This window comes from Cherax quadricarinatus, chromosome 76 (genome assembly GCF_038502225.1).
Source record: "Cherax quadricarinatus isolate ZL_2023a chromosome 76, ASM3850222v1, whole genome shotgun sequence".
Taxonomy (NCBI): Eukaryota; Metazoa; Arthropoda; class Malacostraca; order Decapoda; family Parastacidae; genus Cherax; species Cherax quadricarinatus.
Window position 1 is genome coordinate 9262800 of NC_091367.1, and position 22579 is coordinate 9285378.

The window sequence follows — 22579 nt, forward strand, 5'->3', positions numbered from 1 at the left end:
TAGTAGATGGGGAGATGGAGGTATTAGGTAGATGGCGAGAATATTTTGAGGAACTTTTAAATGTTAAGGAAGAAACAGAGGCAGTAATTTCATGCACTGGTCAGGGAGGTATACCATCTTTTAGGAGTGAAGAAGAGCAGAATGTAAGTGTGGGGGAGGTACGTGAGGCATTACGTAAAATGAAAGGGGGTAAAGCAGCTGGAACTGATGGGATCATGACAGAAATGTTAAAAGCAGGGGGGGATATAGTGTTGGAGTGGTTGGTACTTTTGTTTAATAAATGTATGAAAGAGGGGAAGGTACCTAGGGATTGGCGGAGAGCATGTATAGTCCCTTTATATAAAGGGAAAGGGGACAAAAGAGACTGTAAAAATTATAGAGGAATAAGTTTACTGAGTATACCAGGAAAAGTGTACGGTAGGGTTATAATTGAAAGAATTAGAGGTAAGACAGAATGTAGGATTGCGGATGAGCAAGGAGGTTTCAGAGTGGGTAGGGGATGTGTAGATCAAGTGTTTACATTGAAGCATATATGTGAACAGTATTTAGATAAAGGTAGGGAGGTTTTTATTGCATTTATGGATTTAGAAAAGGCATATGATAGAGTGGAGAGAGGAGCAATGTGGCAGATGTTGCAAGTACATGTATATGGAATAGGTGGTAAGTTATTAAATGCTGTAAAGAGTTTTTATGAGGATAGTGAGGCTCAGGTTAGGGTGTGTAGAAGAGAGGGAGAATACTTCCCGGTAAAAGTAGGTCTTAGACAGGGATGTGTAATGTCACCATGGTTGTTTAATATATTTATAGATGGGGTTGTAAAGGAAGTAAATGCTAGGGTGTTCGGGAGAGGGGTGGGATTAAATTTTGGGGAATCAAATTCAAAATGGGAATTGACACAGTTACTTTTTGCTGATGATACTGTGCTTATGGGAGATTCTAAAGAAAAATTGCAAAGGTTAGTGGATGAGTTTGGGAATGTGTGTAAAGGTAGAAAGTTGAAAGTGAACATAGAAAAGAGTAAGGTGATGAGGGTGTCAAATGATTTAGATAAAGAAAAATTGGATATCAAATTGGGGAGGAGGAGTATGGAAGAAGTGAATGTTTTCAGATACTTGGGAGTTGACATGTCGGCGGATGGATTTATGAAGGATGAGGTTAATCATAGAATTGATGAGGGAAAAAAGGTGAGTGGTGCGTTGAGGTATATGTGGAGTCAAAAAACGTTATCTATGGAGGCAAAGAAGGGAATGTATGAAAGTATAGTAGTACCAACACTCTTATATGGGTGTGAAGCTTGGGTGGTAAATGCAGCAGCGAGGAGACGGTTGGAGGCAGTGGAGATGTCCTGTTTAAGGGCAATGTGTGGTGTAAATATTATGCAGAAAATCCGGAGTGTGGAAATTAGGAAAAGGTGTGGAGTTAATAAAAGTATTAGTCAGAGGGCAGAAGAGGGGTTGTTGAGGTGGTTTGGTCATTTAGAGAGAATGGATCAAAGTAGAATGACATGGAAAGCATATAAATCTATAGGGGAAGGAAGGCGGGGTAGGGGTCGTCCTCGAAAGGGTTGGAGAGAGGGGGTAAAGGAGGTTTAGTGGGCAAGGGGCTTGGACTTCCAGCAAGCGTGCGTGAGCGTGTTAGATAGGAGTGAATGGAGACGAATGGTACTTGGGACCTGATGATCTGTTGGAGTGTGAGCAGGGTAATATTTAGTGAAGGGATTCAGGGAAACCGGTTATTTTCATATAGTCGGACTTGAGTCCTGGAAATGGGAAGTACAATGCTTGCACTTTGAAGGAGGGGTTTGGGATATTGGCAGTTTGGAGGGATATGTTGTGTATCTTTATATGTGTATGCTTCTAGACTGTTGTATTCTGAGCACCTCTGCAAAAACAGTGATAATGTGCGAGTGTGGTGAAAGTGTTGAATGATGATGAAAGTATTTTCTTTTTGGGGATTTTCTTTCTTTTTTGGGTCACCCTGCCTCGGTGGGAGACGGCCGACTTGTTGAAAAAAAAAAAAAAGAGAAACTTTCGTTTTTCCTTTTGGGCCACCCTGCCTCGGTGGGATACGGCCGGTGTGTTGAAAGAAAGAACAAAGCTGTTGCAAGCCGTGTCTGCAACATGTTCAATGACAATGCTTTGTCCCACTTTAGGCAAATCTTAGAGACGACAGCAATGGACCTCTCTGGACAGATTTTTGGTGCGACAGGGGTCCAGTGCCAGTAAAAGACAAAGAAGGGAAGTAACCCCGGATAGGGACTTTAGTTATAAATAATACGTATTTTAAGAAAAACAGGATAAATAAGTATACAAGGTATGATGTAGAGCGTAATGACAGTAGTTTGTTGGACTATGTATTGGTAGATAAAAGACTGTTGAGTAGACTTCAGGATGTACATGTTTATAGAGGAGCCACAGATATATCAGATCACTTTCTAGTTGTAGCTACAGTGAGAGTAAAAGGTAGATGGGATACAAGGAAAATAGAAGCAGCAAGTAAGAGAGAGGTGAAGGTGTATAAACTAAAAGAGGAGGCAGTTAGGGTAAGATATAAACAACTATTGGAGGATAGATGGGCTAGTGAGAGTATAGGCAATGGGATCGAAGATGTATGGGGTAGGTTTAAGAATGTAGTGTTAGTGTTCAGCAGAAGTTTGTGGTTACAGGAAAGTGGGTGCAGGAGGGAAGAAGAGTGATTGGTGGAATGATGATGTAAAGAGAGTAGTAAGGGAGAAAAAGTTAGCATATGAGAGGTTTTTACAAAGTAGAAGTGATACAAGGAGGGAAGAGTATATGGAGAGAAAAAGAGAGGTTAAGAGAGTGGTGAAGCAATGTAAAAAGAGAGCAAATGAGAGAGTGGGTGAGATGTTATCACCAAATTTTGTTGAAAATGAGAAAAAGTTTTGAAGTGAGATTAACAAGTTAAGGAAGCCTAGGGAACAAATGGATTTAACAGTTAAAAATAGGAGAGGAGAGTTATTAAATGAAGAGTTAGAGGTATCGGGAAGATGGAGGGAATATTTTGAGGAATTATTAAATGTTGATGAAGATAGGGAGGCTGTGATTTTGTGTATAGGGCAAGGAGGAATAACATCTTATAGAAGTGAGGAAGAACCAGTTGTGAGTGTGGGGGAGGTTCATGAGGCAGTGTGTAGAATGAAGGGGTAAGGCAGCTGGGATTGATGGGATAAAGATAGAAATGTTAAAAGCAGGAGTGGATATAGTTTTGGAGTGGTTGGTGCTATTATTTAATAAATGTATGGAAGAGGGTAAGGTACCTAGGGATTGGCAGAGAGCATGCATAGTTCCTTTGTATAAAGCCAGAGGGGATAAAAGAGAGTGCAAAAATTATAGGAGAATAAGTCTGTTGAGTATACCTGGTAGTTATTATTGAAAGAATTAAGAGTAAGAGAGTAGGATAGCAGATGAACAAGGAGACTTTAGGAAAGGTAGGGGGTGTGTGGACCAGGTGTTTACAGTGAAACATATAGGTGAACAGTATTTAGATAAGGGTAGAGGTTTTTGTGGCATTTATGGATTTAGAAAAGGCATATGACAGGGTGGATAGCGAGGCAATGTGGCAGATGTTGCAGGTGTATTGTATAGGAGGTAGGTTACTGAAAGCAGTGAAGAGTTTTTACGAGGATAGTGAGGCTTAGGTTAGAGTATGTAGGAGAGAGGGAGATTATTTCCCAGTAAAAGTAGGCTTTAGACAAGGATGTGTGATGTCACCATGGTTGTTCAATATATTTATAGATGGGGTTGTAAGAGAAGTGAATGCTAGGGTTTTAGGAAGAGGCGTGGAGTTAAAAGATGAAGAATCAAACACAGTGGGAGTTGTCACAGTTCCTCTTTGCTGATGACATGGTGCTTTTGGGATATTCTGAAGAGAAGTTGCAGAGGTTGGTGGATGAATTTGGTAGGGTATGTAAAAGAAGAAAATTAAAAGTGAATATAGGAAAGAGTAAGGTTATGAGGATAACAAAAAGATTAGGTGACAAAAGACTGGATATCAGATTGGTGGGAGAGAGTATGGAGGAGGTGAATGTATTCAGATATTTAGGAGTGGACATGTCAGCAGATGGGTCTATGAAGGATGAGGTGAATCACCGAATTGATGAGGGATAAAGGGCGAGTGGTGCACTTAGGAGTCTGTGGAGACAAAGAACTTTGTCTGTGGAAGCAAAAAAGGGAATGTATGAGAGTATATTTATATCAACACATTTGTATGGGTGTAAAGCATGGTGATGAATGTTGCAACGAGGAGAAGGCTGGAGGCAGTGGAGATGTCATGTCTGAGGGCAATGTGCAGTGTGAATATAATGCAGAGAATTCGTAGTTCGGAAATTGGGAGAAAGTGTGGGATTACCAAAACTGTTATCCAGAGGGCTGAGGAGGGGTTGTTGAGGTGGTTCAGACATGTAGAGAGAATGGAACAAAACAGAATGACTTCGAGTGTATAAATCTGTAGTTGAGGGAAGGCAGGGTAGGGCTCGGCCTAGGAAGGGTTGGAGGGAGGGGGTAAAGGAGGTTTTGTGTGTGAGGGGCTTGGACTTCCAGCAAGTGTGCACGAGCATATTTGATAGGAGTGAATGGAGACAAATGGTTTTTAATACTTGACATGCTGTTGGAGTGTGAGCAAAGTAACATTTATGAAGGGATTCAGGGAAACTGGCAGGCCGGACTCGAGTCCTGGAGATGGGAAGTACAGTGTCTACACTCTGAAGGAGGGGTGTTAATGTTGCAGTTTTGTAACTGTATTGTAAAGCACCCCTCTGGCAAGACAGTGATGGAGTGAATGATGATGAAAGTTTTTCTTTTTCGGGCCACCCTGCCTTGGTGGGAATTGGCTGATGTGTTAATAATAAAAAAATAAAATTACTACTGTTGGCCAGTATTTTCACAGCAAAGTTATATGCATTTATCACTGTTATTATACACTGTAATTATTTCTGCCTCTTCTTTCATAACTGTTTCCAAAGTACATTACTAGTTAATCAGAAATTTGACTTCCCTCATCCCATCTCGTCCTCTGTATACAATGTTCAGACTCAGCTGCTCTGTCAGTTGTTCACATCCCATTTTCCCATAGAATAGTTTTCAGTATTCTTTCAGCAATTATGCAACCACAACAACAGTGGTCGAAGTTAGAACACACCAAATTGTTTTTGTTCAAACTACAATTAGGATTCTGACTAACCTCTCACTGTTGTTGGGTTTGGGAATTTACATTCTCCCACTTATGAATTAGATAATGCATTACCACGTGTACGTGTGTGTGTGTGTGTGTGTGTGTGTGTGTGTGTGTGTGCGCGCGCGTGCGCGCGCACGCGCGCACGCGCTTGTGTGGGTGTATAACCCACTTAATATTTGTATTTATAACTCATTACAATTGTGACCAGGTGTGGATGTATCAGTGGCTCATTACTTTGTAATTTGTTCATGACTGTAACCATGTATAGGAGTGAGGCTGATTCATTACCTTTGTAACTTGCCATGATTGTGACCAGATCCACCTGGAGTTCATTACCTTTGTAACTAGTTCAGCTTCATAACTTTGGGGTCCAGTCCCTGGACCCATTATGTACCTTTGTAATCTTTTGACTACTGCCCACAGGATGGGTATGGGGTGCATAATAAAGATATTAAACTAACTGAATTAGATACAAGTGACTCACAAGCTGATACCATATGAAGAAATGACCACCACCACTGTAAGGACTGCCATTTCATGAATTAAGCACACACACATCTGGTTATCTTTACAAGGAGCAGGTGATGAGCACCATTGTCAAGACTACAGTGCTTATCACCTGCTTCTAGGCTGAGAAACTGATTGTTGCATATTTGTCTACTTCATTATCTTGTCAGTATTGAATACTAATGATATATAACTGCCACTTCACTCTATCTTAATAGATTGTTCTATCTGACAGTGGGCATTCAGGATTCACTTCTGATATCTACAGTGCCCTAACGTACACTATCTGACGTCTTTGCTAAAGGTCCCACCTGTGACACGGACTCTCTCTGAATGTTTCAAGGAAACCAATTTCAATTTTACACTCGCAAATCCCCACTCTACCACTTGCACACTCCTACTCACAGTGCTGTAATATCTATATGGTTTTAGCACGTAAAATTATTATTATCTTCCTGTTGATGTTGGGAAATCTTCCCATATTGTTCTTTTGTTTTATTTTATAATATAATATGTGGTTATTATTATATATATACAATTTTCCTCCTATCAGTGAGGCCATGTCTAATGTTCTCAGCCTTTCTTTGTACAGGTTGGCCATCACTAATCCGGCATCATTGGGACCTGTAGTGTGCCAGATTAGAGAGTGGTTAGCTTAGAATACACTTAATTAACCTGTCAGTAGAGAGACTGCTACATCTTCCTCATTTTCATCACTGCTTTCACTACTGGCTTGCTGCTGTGGATTTACAACCACCTGCACAATTTCTGAGTAAGTATAATAATGAAATTTGAAATTATGCTAGCCAAAATTAGTGCCGGATAACTGATTGCCAGATTAGTGATGGCCGACCTGTATCTCATATTTTTATCACTGGAAGCCATTTTGTAGCTGGCCTTTGCAGTTTCTAAATCATCCACTCTTTTTGTGTGTGAACACATGTTATTTTTTTATAAATTATTCTTTTTTCTGGAGGAGAGTAATGTTTTATTGTGTTCAGTCTATGTAGTAACTATTTCCTTCAACTGACACAGCTTTGTGTAAAGGTTATAGTGATTTATTACTGAACACCTGCTTTGGAAATGTGTCACTGCTTATTTTGTTGGACTTCTCTACTGTAGTATTTGGTACCAATGATCATGGATTATTGATATTTGATCTTTCTGATTGTGACTTAGGGGATACTGCATTATCACTTCTGAAATCATGTCTTTCTGGTCATATCAAGTAGTAGTCAATGATTCTGTATCTGAGCCATCTCCTTCACCCCATGGCATTCCTTGGCTCTGCTGTTAAACTGGTATTGCGGCTTATCCCCACTTTGGATGTTCATGGCTGATTATCATCTTTATGCTGACGATAAATAAGTCAACATTTGAGTTCTAAATGTGGAATATGCAAAATTACCATAGTTTTCTTTGCAGGATATTTGAACTTGGATGACAAATAGAAAATTGAAACTAAATGAGAGTAAGCTTGGAAAATCTCAGGGAATATAGATTGGGAAATTTTGGTGCTTTTGATCATGGTACAGCCTCTCCTCATTTAGCGATGTACTCATTTACCAATGCCTCAGACTTACTACGGGCTCTCTGACCAGTATTCATACCTAAATAATGTATATCAGAGCAGATTTCCTCTATTCTGTTTATTTCAATATACAGTACATTACTGTATAAAAATTTAAAAGTATACCAGAAATGTTATAGATGGTGCAAAGGTAACGATATCAAAGATGGTTGACACAAACTCACTATCATTATAGTATGCTCCTCGCTTAGCGAAGAATTTGTTTAACGACGTGGTCTTATGAATGGAACACCGTCGTTAAGTGAGGAGAGGCTGTATTGTCATTTTGCATCCTGGGAGATCAGTGAGGAATCTGGGGGGCTTGCCTGTATTCTTCATTGTCATTTATTTATCAACCTAACTGTCAAATCCTGCAATTTTCTTATTAGTAATATCCATGCAGTCAGGAAATATCTTGATAAGTAGAGGATCTTAGTCCTTATCCACACATTTGTTTCCTCTCAAATTGATTTTTTACAATTGTTTGTGGGTTGCATAACTACTTGCTAAAAAGACTTCAGTCTGTACTGAATCATACAGCTAAACTGGTATGTATTTTCACTTTCAACTGGGATTCCTATTTGTATGATCTGCATTGAGTTGCTATTAAGACAAAAGATGAATAAACTCTATTAGCATCTAAAGTTATTAATCCTTTGAGGGTAACCAGGCCCTCTCAGAGACTTGTTCTCAGGGTCGCCAAAATTTAAAAAAAAAAAAAAATTATTTTTTCTCATGAGAAGATAGAGAATCTTTTCCCGATCATAATGGCACCAAAAGTATGAAATTTGATGGAAAACTTACGGAATTATGCTCTTGCAAAGTTAGCGGTCTCGACGATGTGTACGCATCGGCGATTTTGCCCACTTTGAGCCCTATTTTCAGCCAATTCCAGTGTACTAGTCGACAAAAATCATAGCTATTTTGCTAGAACTCCGTTTTTTCTATCGAATGAGTACAAGAAACCACCCATTTACCGATTTCAACTATCCAATAAAGTGGTCAGAATTTAGCAATTTTGCCAATTTCACACAAATTTCAAAAGATGCCAATTTCCAAATAGGGTCCAGAATAAACAAGAAAGACATTCCTGGCACTAAAATAATATTTCCTCTGTTCATTAGTCACATCCCCACACCCCTCTTACATTTCTTTTGCTTTCCACTTTGAATTTTTATTCTCTCAAAAAATAGAGGATTTACTGTTATGCAGACTACTGTATTAGTGTATTATTATTATTATAATAAAAAAGAAGCGTTAAGCCACAAGGGCTATACAGCGCTATGTATTAGTGTAGAAATGGTATAAATAATACCAGCACACTTGTGAAAGAATATTAGATTCACCAGAAAGTTTGACGTGTATTGGACGTGTGGCATGATTTGTTTACTTTTGAACTTTGGCAAAAATCGAACATTTCTGCTACTTTGAGCTCAATTTCAAGGTACTTTTCATTGTGAAAGTAATCAAAATCATCTCAGTTTCTGTAATATGTCTTCCATTCTATAAAATAAGACCAGGAAAACTAGAATACAATCATAAATACCATACGAAAATACAGTGCAAAGTTGTTGTTTTAAACTAAAAACATGGTCATTTTTTTTTTCTCATTACGCACTGTGTGCTGCAGGATTTTTTTTTTTTATATTGTGCATAGACCCATTCTTTCATATGTAGGCCTACCAGCTTTCCCTTGCTAGATTTGAGGGCGCTAGAATTTATGCGTACTAGTACGTCAAAAGCCCTGGCACGTAAGCCGCACTAGTACGGCTGAAACCCAGAAAGGGTTAAGTTTAATAAAACCTAGTATCTTGCTGATATACTTGTATCTTTTACATTAGGCTCAAGTGTTTCTGCAAACTGCCGGAGAAACTTTTAGACTAATTGAGATTCATGGTCTTGAGGAGAAATCATTTGCAGTCTTTTCTTATTTAGCTCTTAGATTGTTCAGCAGGTTGCCAGTGTCTGTTAAGAGTTAGGAATCTGTTCATGTTTTCAAGTCTTAGTTGAAAGCATGATCATACTGTCACTCTTGAAAATAAACTATATTTCTTCTTCACTGTTGTTGCACTTTTGGCTAAGTTTGCAAGTACATACTTATGAATTTCTTGAAAGAACAGGCACTCAAGATTAGCAAAATCTCAAATTATTATTAACATATCCTTTAACAAGAATTTTTTCATTTCCCCCATCCATTTACAAAATATAAATGTTATTTTAAAGTTGGCTAGTGGTATCCAGTACTTTCTCTCTGTCACTGATATGATATTTTGGTTACAATCTTTTTTGCCATTGATGACTCAGGTTACTCTGTTTGATGTCTTTAATATTTATCACACACTATTCTGACATTACTAAAGTGGATGTTGCCCAATACACAAAGGAGAAGACTCAACTGATGTAAATGACTCTAGACCAAAAAATTAATCCACAAGAGATACACTTTCCTAGCATCTCATAATATACTCAACCCCTGCCAGTTTGGTTTCAGCACAAATAATCTATAGCATTATGGATCAGAGTCATGCACATATAAAGTCCTACTTTACTAACAAACATCAATGTGTGTGTACTGAGGGCACATGACCTATCTACATAGGCATCTTGCAGGGTAGTGTCACTAATATTCAGACATCAAGTGCGTGGTCCTCTTGCTGTGTTGAAAGACGTGTGGATAGGAAAATCTAATCCATCCTTGAGCACATCACCTTTATTAATTCAGAAACATTTGACAGCTGCGAGAGAGCTGGCTTCAAAAAACCTAGTTTCAGCCCAAGCTAGAATGTAACAACAGTATGACAAGCGTGCTGTCTCTTTATCTTATAAAGCAGGAGATAGTGATGGCTCAGAAATTAGTGCCAGGTATGATGGTCCCCTGGAAGTAGTGAAAAAGCTTAGTGATGTAAATTATTTAATACGTACACCTGAGAAGAGAAAAATCTAATGTGCACCAGCTCAAGGCGTACTACGCTAGTCCTCTACCTACTGCATCTCTTCTTCCTATGACAAAGAAAACGTCAGTCTTCCTGACATCACTAGAGGTATAGAGGTGCATTTAGAAAATTCAGTGGCTCTACAGTCGCTAGGTAATTTTCTTAGTAACCTTGAGATTGATAAAGCTGGTGACATTAAAAACACGATTTTGCAGTACCCTGAATTGTTCAGTGATATTCCTAAACGTTGTACTCTGGGAGTACATGACGTTGATGTACAGGGACCATTGCCAATAAAGTAATTGCCATAGGGGACGAATCCAACGAAACATAAAGCATTGAGAGAAGTTTATTTTTTGTTATGTCATGGACTTATTGAGCGCAGTAAAAGTCCATGGGCATCTCCATGTACACCTACCATCTGACTTACGACCGTGTTTTTATGCCAAATTTCTGGGAAATAAACAACTATTTGTGTTGTATACCGTGTTTATCCTAAACCTTACAGTATAAAATACAGTACTAACAGCATAAAAAGTAAAGTAAAACATGAAATACCAAAATAAAACAATAAAATAGTCATTACAAAAATGTTTTGTTGATATTCAGTAGTAAAGTTCGACTTACGACCGGTTTCTCAGAACTGAACTCGGTCATAAGTCAGATGGTAGGTGTATTTAAGTGCTGAAACCTGACGGTAGTTTCAGGATGTGCACTGATTATCGTAAAGTGAACTCTGTTACCTTGCTTGGATATCCCCTACATGACCTTATTGTGTGTCAGAAGCACAGTATGTCAGCCGTTTAGATCTCTTATGAGGCTATTATCAAGTCCCACTTACTGAACGTGCTCAAGAAATATCAGCTTTCACTGTTCAAGATGGATTGTTCTACTGTCTCGTCACCCCATTCAGCTTCTTCATTCCAATGTATAATGAACGAGTTGACCCATAACTTAGACTGAGTAGAAGCCTACCTAGATGACTTAGTGGTGTACAGCGACGAGTGGATAGAACACTTGACACGTTTGAGAGATTGGCACACTACAACTTCATTGTTAACTTGACTAAATGTAGTTTTGGTCAAGCCAAGATTACTTATCTGGGGTTTTCTATATAGTGTATGTATTATATATAGCATGTGCTATATATGGCATATGTACTGTATATAGTGTGTGTACTATATACAGTATATGTACTATGTGTATGTACTATATATATATAGTGATGAAAGATTGGATATCAGATTGGAGGGAGAGAGTATGGAGGAGGTGAATGTATTCAGATATTTGGGAGTGGACGTGTCAGCAGATGGGTCTATGAAAGATGAGGTGAATCATAGAATTGATGAGGGGAAAAGGGTGAGTGAACTTTGTCCTTGGAGGCAAAGAGGGGAATGTATGAGAGTATAGTTTTACCAATGCTCTTACGTGGGTGTGAAGCATGGGTGATGAATGTTGCAGCAAGGAGAAGGCTGGAGGCAGTGGAGATGTCATGTCTGATGGCAATGTGTGGTGTGAATATAATGGAGATTATTATTATTATAATCAAAAAGAAGCGCTAAGCCACAAGGACTATACAGCGCTGCAGGGCAGGAAGGAAGCGAGGGCATCAGGTGGCAAAAGGGAGATGGATGAGCAACAGGTTACGGATAACAGCGGGGCAGTGGATGGTGAAAGGGTAAAGGGCAGCAAGAGACTGAACCAGAAAGGGCTGAGGGGAGTGCGAAAAGTATCATCAGAGTTTGTGGAGTAAATCAGTCGTTGTCAAGAAGTCAATGAGAGAGTCAGGATTAAAGGAGGGTCCATCAGCAAGAAGGGAAGGTAAAGAGAGAGTAGGAGAACGAAGACGACGTTGGAGGTAAATTCTGCGTGCTCGTTGATAGAGAGGGCAGTCTAACAGAATGTGGCTAATCGATACTGGAACTTGACACTGCTCACAGAGAGGAACAGGGTGCCTCTCCATGAGATACCCATGAGTAAGACGAGTGTGGCCAATGCGAAGGCGGGAGAGAGTGGTCTCCCAACCTCGGCACTGATGACAAGAAGACGGCCAGTAACCTATGCTCGGTTTAATAGAATGAAGTTTGTTACCGAGCAGAGTTGACCAACGTTGTTGCCAACGGGTGCGAAGGTGGGTAGCTATTGCAGCAAAATAGTCCAGAAATGGAACACCTCGATAGGAAATTCCTCTTCAAGGGGGGCTCCTTGGCGTGGTGAAGAGGCTCTTGGTCTGAGGAATTAGCCCTGTCGGTCTTCTTCCTCAGACCGAACCTAATTACCCCCCATTCTCCCCTCCCCTATCCCATCCTCCCCATCCTCCCCTTTTTCCATTCCTCCTCCTCCTCCTCACCCCTCCCTTTTGCCCTTCCTCTTTTTAGCCTTCGTGATTTCTCCCACAGGCGCGCTAGTTCCTAGGTAGGGGAAAGGACACCGGGGTCCATCCCATTCCGTTGAGGTTTCTTGGCGGTGGCGTAGTTTGCCGTGGAATCTGGATTGCCTAGGGATGTCCCGATCCCTCTCCGGTATCCCGGAGTAGCTTTGGGTGTCTTTTGGGCGACGGGTGTATCTCTGGAAGCCACCTTTCGGATTCCGGGGGTGGTGGCTGAAGGAGGTATGCTTTGTGGCGGATATCCGGCCGCCCTCTCTTTTGTCCACCGAGGTAGCTCGGCAGATGTGAGGTTGCTATCCCGGATTGCTGGTTTACTGGCATGAAGGGTAGGGTATGGCACGGGTTCCATGCTGCATCTGCACTACTAGCGGTGTCGAGTCCTCTTGGGCGCGGAGGGAGATTTCCGGCCCTTTCATTCCTCCTGGGAACTATTCCTCCCCGCTCCCCCCTTTTTTTATTCTTTTTTTTGTTTTTATTTTCTTTTCTTCTTTCTTTTTTTTTCTTAAAAACAAAAAGCAAAGGAGTAACCTAACCATGGCAGCCCTAGTCCATGAAACCACTACCCCCGGGCCCCTTCTTGATACCGCACCCCATTCTGACCCTGCCTTGTGTTTAGACCACTCTTCGGACACTCCTGATGCCCCTGTACCTCTTGCTGGTGCTGTTTCCTCACCCGCTTCAGGTACCGGGGCTTCGACTGACTCCTTCGATTTGTCTGAACTCCGCTCTCCTTTGACTATGCTTCCGGCTTCTCCCTCTACGGTACGGCAATTTTCGAATCGCCCACCCATTTCATGCCGGACCAACTCCGGTCCTACTCCTAAACGCCAACGTCAATCTCCTGATGATGCTCCGTCGTTACCTTCCCATTCTACTCGGAAACGACCGACACGTCAAGCACTCCCTCTCCACGCTCAGTTTCGGACCACACAATGGACTAAATTCTTTACTTTAAGACCAACTTCTTCTTCTGCCTACCTTTCTGACCATAGTATTGCCAAAGCGCTCCTGCGTCATGTTGGCAGAGATATTTCATTTCACGCTCTCAGGAGCGGTACGCGCATCGTCACTGTCCAGAATGCTACCCAAGCTCATGATCTTTCTCTCCTTTCGAATATCGATACTACTCCTATCACTATTGAAAAACATCTTTCTCTCAATTCTTGTAGTGGTACTGTCATTCTGCCCCATACCATAGTCCAACAGAATTTCCAGTCATGTGGCAATGACATTTTTGAACAGCTGGAACTCCAGGATCTCCCAATCCTCAAAGTAGACACTTATGTCCTTCCTGCCCGGGGGCGGAGACGTTACCCTTGCAATGTGGCTCGTTTAACTTTTGACAGCCGAGAACTCCCGTCCTCTGTATATGTCGCGGGACATCGGTTACAAGTTCGAAAGGTGATACCTACACCGCAACAATGTAGAAATTGCTGGCGTTTTGGTCACCCAGCGAAATATTGCAGATCTATGGCCGAATGCCCAGTCTGTGGTGCCGACAACCATTCTAATACATCTTGCAGTCAACCTCCATCTTGCCTTAATTGTAATGAAGCTCACCCTTCGTACTCCCGCCGTTGCCAGGTCTACTTAAATGAACGTGAAATCCGTTGCCTCAAAGAGGCAGAAGGTCTCCCTTATGCTATGGCAGTTACTCATCTCCGCCTCCAAGGGAGACTACCCCGTGTTTCTTATTCTCGTGTTTCCAAACATCCCCCCACTTCTGGGGTCCCATCTTCTGCAGCCTCCTCTGTTGTTACCCCTCCCATAGCCATTACGGCATCTAATCCTTTTGCTGTCCTTGGCTCTGACGTCCCGACTACAACTCAGTCTGTTCTCACATCTTCGCGTCCTTCCTCACAAGCCCCAGTATCGACAAGACCTCGTACGACACCTAATACCAATCGCCCCTCTACTCAGAAGTCCAAAAAATCCACATTGCTCAAATCTTCTTTGCCCCTTCCTTCCCTTCTTCCACCTCCACACGTTACCTTTCCAGTCTCTGTACCTAGTTCTTCCCCTCTCTCTGGCTCTATTACAAGTGTGGAGATTCACCCTCCTCCTCGTACTATGCCTTCCACCCCCGTCCCCTCCCAAGTTTCTCCCTCTTCTGTCACCTCCCAGGTTTCTACCTCTTCTGTCCCCCCCCACACTTCATCTCCAGTCCCTTACACTTTTCCCTCCCCCTCTACTTTGGTACAGTCCATTACTGTCCCAATCTTTACTCACCCTCCTCCTCCTATCTCCAATATGGTTTCCCATACATCTTTGAATTCAGAAACACTTGAAGCCATTTCAGAATATATTGCAGAGACTAAACCTTCAATGGACACTGATTCACTTCCTGTTCCTTCTCTTCCCTCTCCTCCATCTTCACAACCCCATTCTTCGCAACGCTCCGTTCCTTCGCTACTTGAACATCTTCCAATGCCACCACACATTGACTTTTCTAACCCCTCTAGTCCGTAGGTGCCTTTACCTACAGATTCCTGATATTTTCTTCATCGCCAATCATGGCCTATTTACAGTGGAATATCCGCGGCCTCAGGGGTAATCGGGGTGAGCTTCAGATGTTGCTTTCCAGGTTTTCCCCTGTTGGTGCTTGCTTACAAGAACCAAAATTACACTCGGCTGTTTTCCAACCTATCTCAGGCTATAATTTATTGTATTCTTCGGATCCTTTCTCAGATGGGACCTTTAATGAAAGTGCCCTTCTTCTACGCAATGATATTCCGTACTGTCAACTATTTGTCCATACCTCGCTGCATTACACTGCAGCCCGTATCCACTTGAATAAGTGGTTTACAATATGTTCTTTATATCTCTCTCCTTCTCGAGCATTTTCTATCCCAGACTTTGCCTTTCTTGTTTCATCCTTACCACCACCACTTCTGTTACTTGGTGATTTTAATGCCCACCATTTCCTCTGGGGGGGGTCTCATTGTGACTCACGTGGCATTCAGTTGGAGGCTTTTCTTGCCTCTCACCCCCTCCATGTTTTAAATACGGGTACTCCCACCCATTTTGATCCTCGTACTCATACTCTCTCTTGCATCGATCTATCAGTCTGCTCTTCCTCCACTGCACTAGACTTCACCTGGTCTGTTCTACCAGACTTACATGACAGCGATCATTTTCCGATCATTCTTACTTCTCCTTCCTATTCACCACCTTCCCGTAGCCCTCGCTGGCAATTTGATCGGGCAAATTGGGATCTTTACTCACACCTCACTGCTTTTAGTGAGGTTCCTTCTTCATCCTCCATTGATGAGCTCCTACACATCTTCTCGACATCAGTTTATACCGCGGCTTCTCATTCTATACCCCAAACCTCAGGCAGGCATTCTCAGAAGTGCGTGCCTTGGTGGTCTCCTGCTTGTGCTCGTGCAGTACGTTTGAAACGTGCTGCATGGGGCAGGTACCGGTACAATAGAACCGCTGAGAGACTTGTTGATTTTAAGCAGAAGCGTGCGATCGCTCGCCGTGTCATCCGTGAAGCTAAACGCACTTGTTGGCGAGACTATGTTTCCACCATCACCTCTGCTTCTTCTATGAGTGCAGTCTGGAAAAAAGTGAGGAAATTGAGTGGTAAATACTCTCCTGACCCGGCTCCTGTTCTACGGGTCACTGGTGTTGATATAGCAAACCCTCTCGACGTTGCCATTGAACTTGGCACACATCTGGTCCGTATTTCCCGAGGGCTCCATCTATGCCCCTCGTTTCTTTCCTCAAAGTCTGCCAGAGAGTTAGTACCCTTGGACTTTTCTTCTCTCGGAGAAGAACAGTATAATGTGCCTTTTACACTTCAAGAACTGGAGGCAACGCTCTCAGCTTGCCGATCATCGGCAGCTGGGCCTGATGACATTCATATTCGTATGTTACAACATTTACATCGGTCAGCCCTTGTAGTCCTCTTACACCTCTTCAATCTTATTTGGGCACAAGGAGTTCTTCCCCAGCTGTGGAAATCTGCCATTGTTCTCCCTTTCCGCAAACCGGGTACTACAGGACATGATGCCTCCCACTATCGCCCCATCGCTCTTACAAGTGCAGTTTGCAAAGTGATGGAACGCCTCGTAAATCGACGTTTAATGTGGTATTTAGAGACTCACAACAGTCTCTCCGCTAGTCAATATGGCTTTCGTAAGGGTCGTTCTACCATAGACCCCTTACTACGCTTGGATACGTATGTTCGTAATGCCTTTGCGAATAATCACTCAGTTATTGCCATATTTTTTGACCTTGAGAAGGCATATGACACAACTTGGAGGTATAATATTTTGGCCCAGGCCCATTCCTTAGGCCTCCGAGGCAATCTACCATCCTTCCTTAAGAACTTTTTAACTGACAGACATTTCCGTGTTCGAGTCAATAATGTTCTTTCCCCGGACTTCGTCCAAGCTGAAGGTGTCCCTCAGGGATGTGTTCTAAGCACAACACTTTTTCTCCTTGCTATAAATGATTTGGCCTCTGTTCTTCCACCCAATATTTGGTCATCACTCTATGTTGATGACTTCGCTATTGCTTGTGCAGGCGCTGACTGTCACCTTATTGCAGTTTCTCTCCAGCATGCGGTCGACCGTGTTTCCACTTGGGCCACCACACATGGGTTTAAATTTTCAAGTACCAAAACTCACCAAATTACTTTCACTAGACGCTCTGTTATCTCCGATCATCCTTTGTATCTCTATGGCTCCCGTATCCCCGAACGTGATACAGTCAGGTTTCTAGGCCTTCTCTTTGACCGTCGGTTAACCTGGAAACCTCACATTACCTCTCTGAAGGCAACTTGTCACAGCCGGCTAAACCTTCTTAAAACCCTTGCTCATCTTTCCTGGGGAGCTGATCGTCGAACTCTGCTTCGCCTACATTCAGCCCTCGTTTTATCGAAACTCGATTATGGTGACCAGATTTATTCCGCGGCCTCTCCTGCTACTCTCTCTAGCCTTAACTCTATCCATCACCAAGGCTTACGTTTGTGCCTTGGTGCTTTTCGCTCTTCCCCTGTTGAGAGCCTCTATACAGAAGCAAATGTTCCATCCTTGTCTGATCGCCGTGATGCCCATTGCCTTCGTTACTATGTACGCTCTCACGATCTACACAATCCTTCCATTTATAGAATGGTCACCGATATTAGTAGACATTCTTTATTCGTTCGCCGCCCCTGTTTGCTCCGTCCCTTTTCTCTTCGCCTACTTTCACTCTTGTCTTCCCTTCAGTTACCACCTTTATATGTTCATGTAGCATCTCACTTTTCCCTACCCCCCTGGGAAGTTCCAGCTGTTCGGGTCTGTTCTTTCTCACTCCCTTGCTCGAAAACTCAACTGCCTACGGTGGCTTCCCGCTCTCTTTTTCTTGATCACTTCCACTCTCATTCTCATGCCACCGCTGTGTACACAGATGGCTCTAAGTCTTCAGACGGCGTCGGATTCGCAGCAGTGTTTCCGGACAGCGTCGTACGAGGGCATTTACTATCTTCAGCTAGCATTTTTACTGCTGAACTGTATGCCATTCTTGCAGCACTTATTCGTATCGCATCTATGCCTGTGTCATCATTTGTAGTAGTCTCAGACTCCCTTAGTGCTCTACAGGCTATACGAAAATTTGATACATCTCATCCCCTAGTTCTCCGTATCCAACTTTGGCTACGCCGTATCTCTACCAAACATAAAGATATTGTTTTTTGTTGGGTCCCTGGTCATGTCGACGTACAGGGCAATGAACAGGCAGACACTGCTGCGCGGTCAGCAGTATATGACCTACCAATTTCCTATCGAGGTGTTCCATTTCTGGACTATTTTGCTGCAATAGCTACCCACCTTCGCACCCGTTGGCAACAACGTTGGTCAACTCTGCTCGGTAACAAACTTCATTCTATTAAACCGAGCATAGGTTACTGGCCGTCTTCTTGTCATCAGTGCCGAGGTTGGGAGACCACTCTCTCCCGCCTTCGCATTGGCCACACTCGTCTTACTCATGGGTATCTCATGGAGAGGCACCCTGTTCCTCTCTGTGAGCAGTGTCAAGTTCCAGTATCGATTAGCCACATTCTGTTAGACTGCCCTCTCTATCAACGAGCACGCAGAATTTACCTCCAACGTCGTCTTCGTTCTCCTACTCTCTCTTTACCTTCCCTTCTTGCTGATGGACCCTCCTTTAATCCTGACTCTCTCATTGACTTCTTGACAACGACTGATTTACTCCACAAACTCTGATGATACTTTTCGCACTCCCCTCAGCCCTTTCTGGTTCAGTCTCTTGCTGCCCTTTACCCTTTCACCATCCACTGCCCCGCTGTTATCCGTAACCTGTTGCTCATCCATCTCCCTTTTGCCACCTGATGCCCTCGCTTCCTTCCTGCCCTGCAGCGCTGTATAGTCCTTGTGGCTTAGCGCTTCTTTTTGATTATAATAATAATAATGTACATTGCTATATATACTGTATGCAGTACATAAAGGCCAAGGTGAGGTTGCTCCTATTAATGCTAAGGTTCGTGCTATTTCAACCTTTCCAGTGCCACAGGATAGAGAGTACAGAGATTTCTTGGTATGGCAGGTTCTGTCCAAATTTTGCTCAAGTTGCTGCTGCTCTCGCTGAGTTCCCCATTAGCAAAGTCCAGTTCATCTGGACTCAGAGTTGCTTTGATTCGTTTACAAGGTTGAAGTGCTTGCCTTCCTCTGCAGAGTCCTAATTCCAACTTTCTCTTTTTCTTACATATAGATGCGGGTGCTGTGCTGCTCCAAAAGTCAACATCTATTGACATATTCCATTCTATATTGCCACTATTGAGAAAGAGGCTCTAGCTCTTGTGTTGTCATTAGAGCATTTTGATGTTTATCATTAATATATTTTCAGACCACAATCCACTCGCCTACATAAATGCTATATAGAGTAGAAATGTTAGGATCATGAGGTGGGCTCTCAGAATCCAGCCATACTCCATTAGTGTACAGCAGATCAGTGGTCATTGTAATGTAATTGCTGATGCTCTGTCATGTCCTTAATTATCATTGATACATTAAAATTAATATAATTTTGTGCCCCAAATAGTTTTTGGTTACTTGCTACTTTAAATTTAGTAACGTAATCTCTCAAGCCCATGTTAACTATGTATACTCATGTCTGATTATATATTCACAGCAGTGGTGAGATGTATTGGTGTGGGAAGGAGACAGAAATTGAATGTTTTGTGGGCAATGCTAGTTACTGATTGGCGGAACACAGACCTGCCACAGCCACCTCCCTCACTACACACCTTAAGTCACTCAAGCTTTCCAATACGCAGTTATGAAGATGTCCATACTGCCTCGCATTCCACTACCACTATAGACTGGAAGGCAGTCTCCTATCATGACTGCTGTTCTAGTATGCATTCCACAGCACTACGATCGTGTCATGCTATGCTGTCTCTACACTGATGTACATAACCATGAGTATGCAGATATATGAAGCATGTGTACTACCCAAGTACGAGGGGCATAGCTTAATTAGTGAAAGACATTGAAAAATGTCTTCCAGACTTTGGAACAGAACTTCTCCAGGCTGAGGGACTGACAACTACGACTTCAAGGGTGATTGATTACATCGTCTTCACATCTACTGCTCCTCTCTATTTTCTGTACTCGACTGAAGAAGCCTACTGTGTAGGAAAAAAGTTGCCTAAATGTCTTGCCTACCAATCTGCAGATGGTCCCCAGTTAGGGTTATTATTCTGTCTGACTCCATGCTGCTTGGCAAATCAGTTGTCTTATTGCCAGTAAGATGGATTATTTGAGGACTTTAAGTTGAGTCGAGTCTCCAGTCAGTGAACTATTTAAGGCACACACATATTCACTTGTAAATGTACCGGACATTACTTAAGAGCCATAAAGATATATGTGCCTTCAGCACGATATTGTATACAAAAGAAGTGTTAAATCGTAAGGGCTATGAGAAGTGTAGGAACTTGTATCCCATATCATATTAAATTGATTCACTTTGATATTATCCAAATAGAAAATTTTAACTTTGTTAATAAAAATCTCTCGATATTAATTTTGATTAGTTCATACCCTAACAGTTGAAATCCCAGGATAATGACTATTAGTTATAAAACCCAGTAACAGGTTGAATGCTATAGGGTTAGATCTTTCTAGTGTTCACTGGAGATGTCTATGCTTAAGATATATTAATGATTTTCCAAATTTATCTCAGCAATTTAGATTGTTCTCTTTCTTGATAACTTTTGTCATCTCCCACCCTTATCTGAATTACCTCAATGACTAACATTGACAAAAATTTCTACATGATGTTTGAGGACAGAAACAAATGTCCAGCTAAATTTTATGACAGAGGTGGACAAGTTTAAGGTATTATTCCTTGGTAATGAAAATAACCCTCGAAGCTATAAGCTAGGTGAAGTACAGAATGTGAAAGACTTGGGAGTCAAGACAGCAGTGCACAAGGTTAATAGATCACTTGGATTTATCTCGGGAAGTAATAGAAGTCAAAAAGTTATTTTAGATCACTAGTGAGGCCTCATTTAGATTATGCTGCTCAGTTTTGGTCTCCTTACTACAGGATGGATATAGAAAAGAATGATTATAAGGAATCTCTCCACTCCGTACAGACGTAGAATGAGGGGAGATATCATTGAAGTGTATGACAGACATAAACAAAGGAGATACTCATAAAGTACTGAGGGTGTCGAACCAGAAATAATGGATTTAAGTTGGATAAATTTAGAAAGGACATAGGTAAATAATGGTTATCGAACAATCTTCCCAGTAGGATGATAGAGGCTAGGACCTTGGGTAGCTTTAAGAAGACATTGGACAAATATATGAGTGGGAGGGGCTGGGTGTCATTGGGTAGAGGTCATTTTGACAAGGACCTGCCTTGTTCCTCCATCCTTATGTTCTAACAGTTCCCCCATTACTAGACAAAATGAAGGAAAATTCCTAGGAGGGGGGGGGGGGGTCTGTTCCTAGACTGCAACTTCAAATTCAATACACTGGAGAAAAAAAAAAATCCAAATCAGTTGGCATCCTCCAAGATGTACTACACTAATCTATCTCTACCTCATGTATGTACATCACCTGAAGCCAAAAAGTGATGGTACAAATGATCACCCACTTGACTGCCAGACAACACAATCCCTAACTCTTCAAAGACCAAAACTTATTTAATTTTTTGCATATTAACTTTCACTATTGTGCATACTGGATAATAAATATTACATACTATGTACCTCCAATATTTTAAAAGTTATGTATTCTTATTCTCCTCTACCTGTAAGAACTATAGTTTAAATATTTACAATTTTCTTCCTCTTCAAGGGGGGCTCCTTGGCGTGGTGAAGAGGCTCTTGGTCTGAGGAATTAGACCTATCGGTCTTCTTCCTCAGACCGAACCTAATTACCCCCCAATCTCCCCTCCCCTATCCCATCCTCCCCATCCTCCCCTTTTTCCTTTCCTCCTCCTCCTCCCCACTCCTCCCTTTTGCCCTTCCTCTTTTTGTCCTTTGGGATTTCTCCCACAGGCACGCTAGTTCCTAGGTAGAGGAAAGGACACCGGGGTCGATCCCATTCCGTTGAGGTTTCTTGGCGGTGGCGTAGTTTGCCGTGGAATCTGGATTGCCTAGGGATGTCCCGATCCCTCTCCGGTATCCCGGAGTAGCTTTGGGTGTCTTTTGGGCGACGGGTGTATCTCTGGAAGCCACCTTTCGGATTCCGGGGGTGGTGGCTGAAGGAGGTATGCTTTGTGGCGGATATCCGGCCGCCCTCTCTTTTGTCCACCGAGGTAGCTCGGCAGATGTGAGGTTGCTATCCCAGATTGCTGGTTTACTGGCATGAAGGGTAGGGTATGGCACGGGTTCCATGCTGCATCTGCGCTACTAGCGGTGTCGAGTCCTCTTGGGCGCGGAGGGAGATTTCTGGCCCTTTCATTCCTCCTAGGAACTATCCCTCCCCGGTCCCCCCTTTTTTTTTCTTTTTTTTATTTTTATTT

The 22579-nt window shown here is 42.3% G+C and overlaps 1 protein-coding gene and 1 long non-coding RNA gene across 5 annotated transcripts in view; one reads left to right on the forward strand and one right to left on the reverse strand.

Moving 5' to 3' along the window:
- LOC138854967 (uncharacterized) overlaps positions 1-20655 on the forward strand; it is a 77175-nt gene extending 56520 nt beyond the window's left edge. For both annotated transcript variants that reach the window (XR_011394138.1, XR_011394139.1), the window contains 2 exons: positions 6293-6472; positions 19733-20655. This is a non-coding gene — a long non-coding RNA (uncharacterized lncRNA). The remainder of the gene's footprint in view (positions 1-6292; positions 6473-19732) is intronic.
- LOC128703568 (homeobox protein PKNOX2) overlaps positions 1-22579 on the reverse strand; it is a 441650-nt gene that overhangs the window by 22383 nt on the left and 396688 nt on the right. The gene's annotated exons all lie outside the window — the stretch shown is intronic.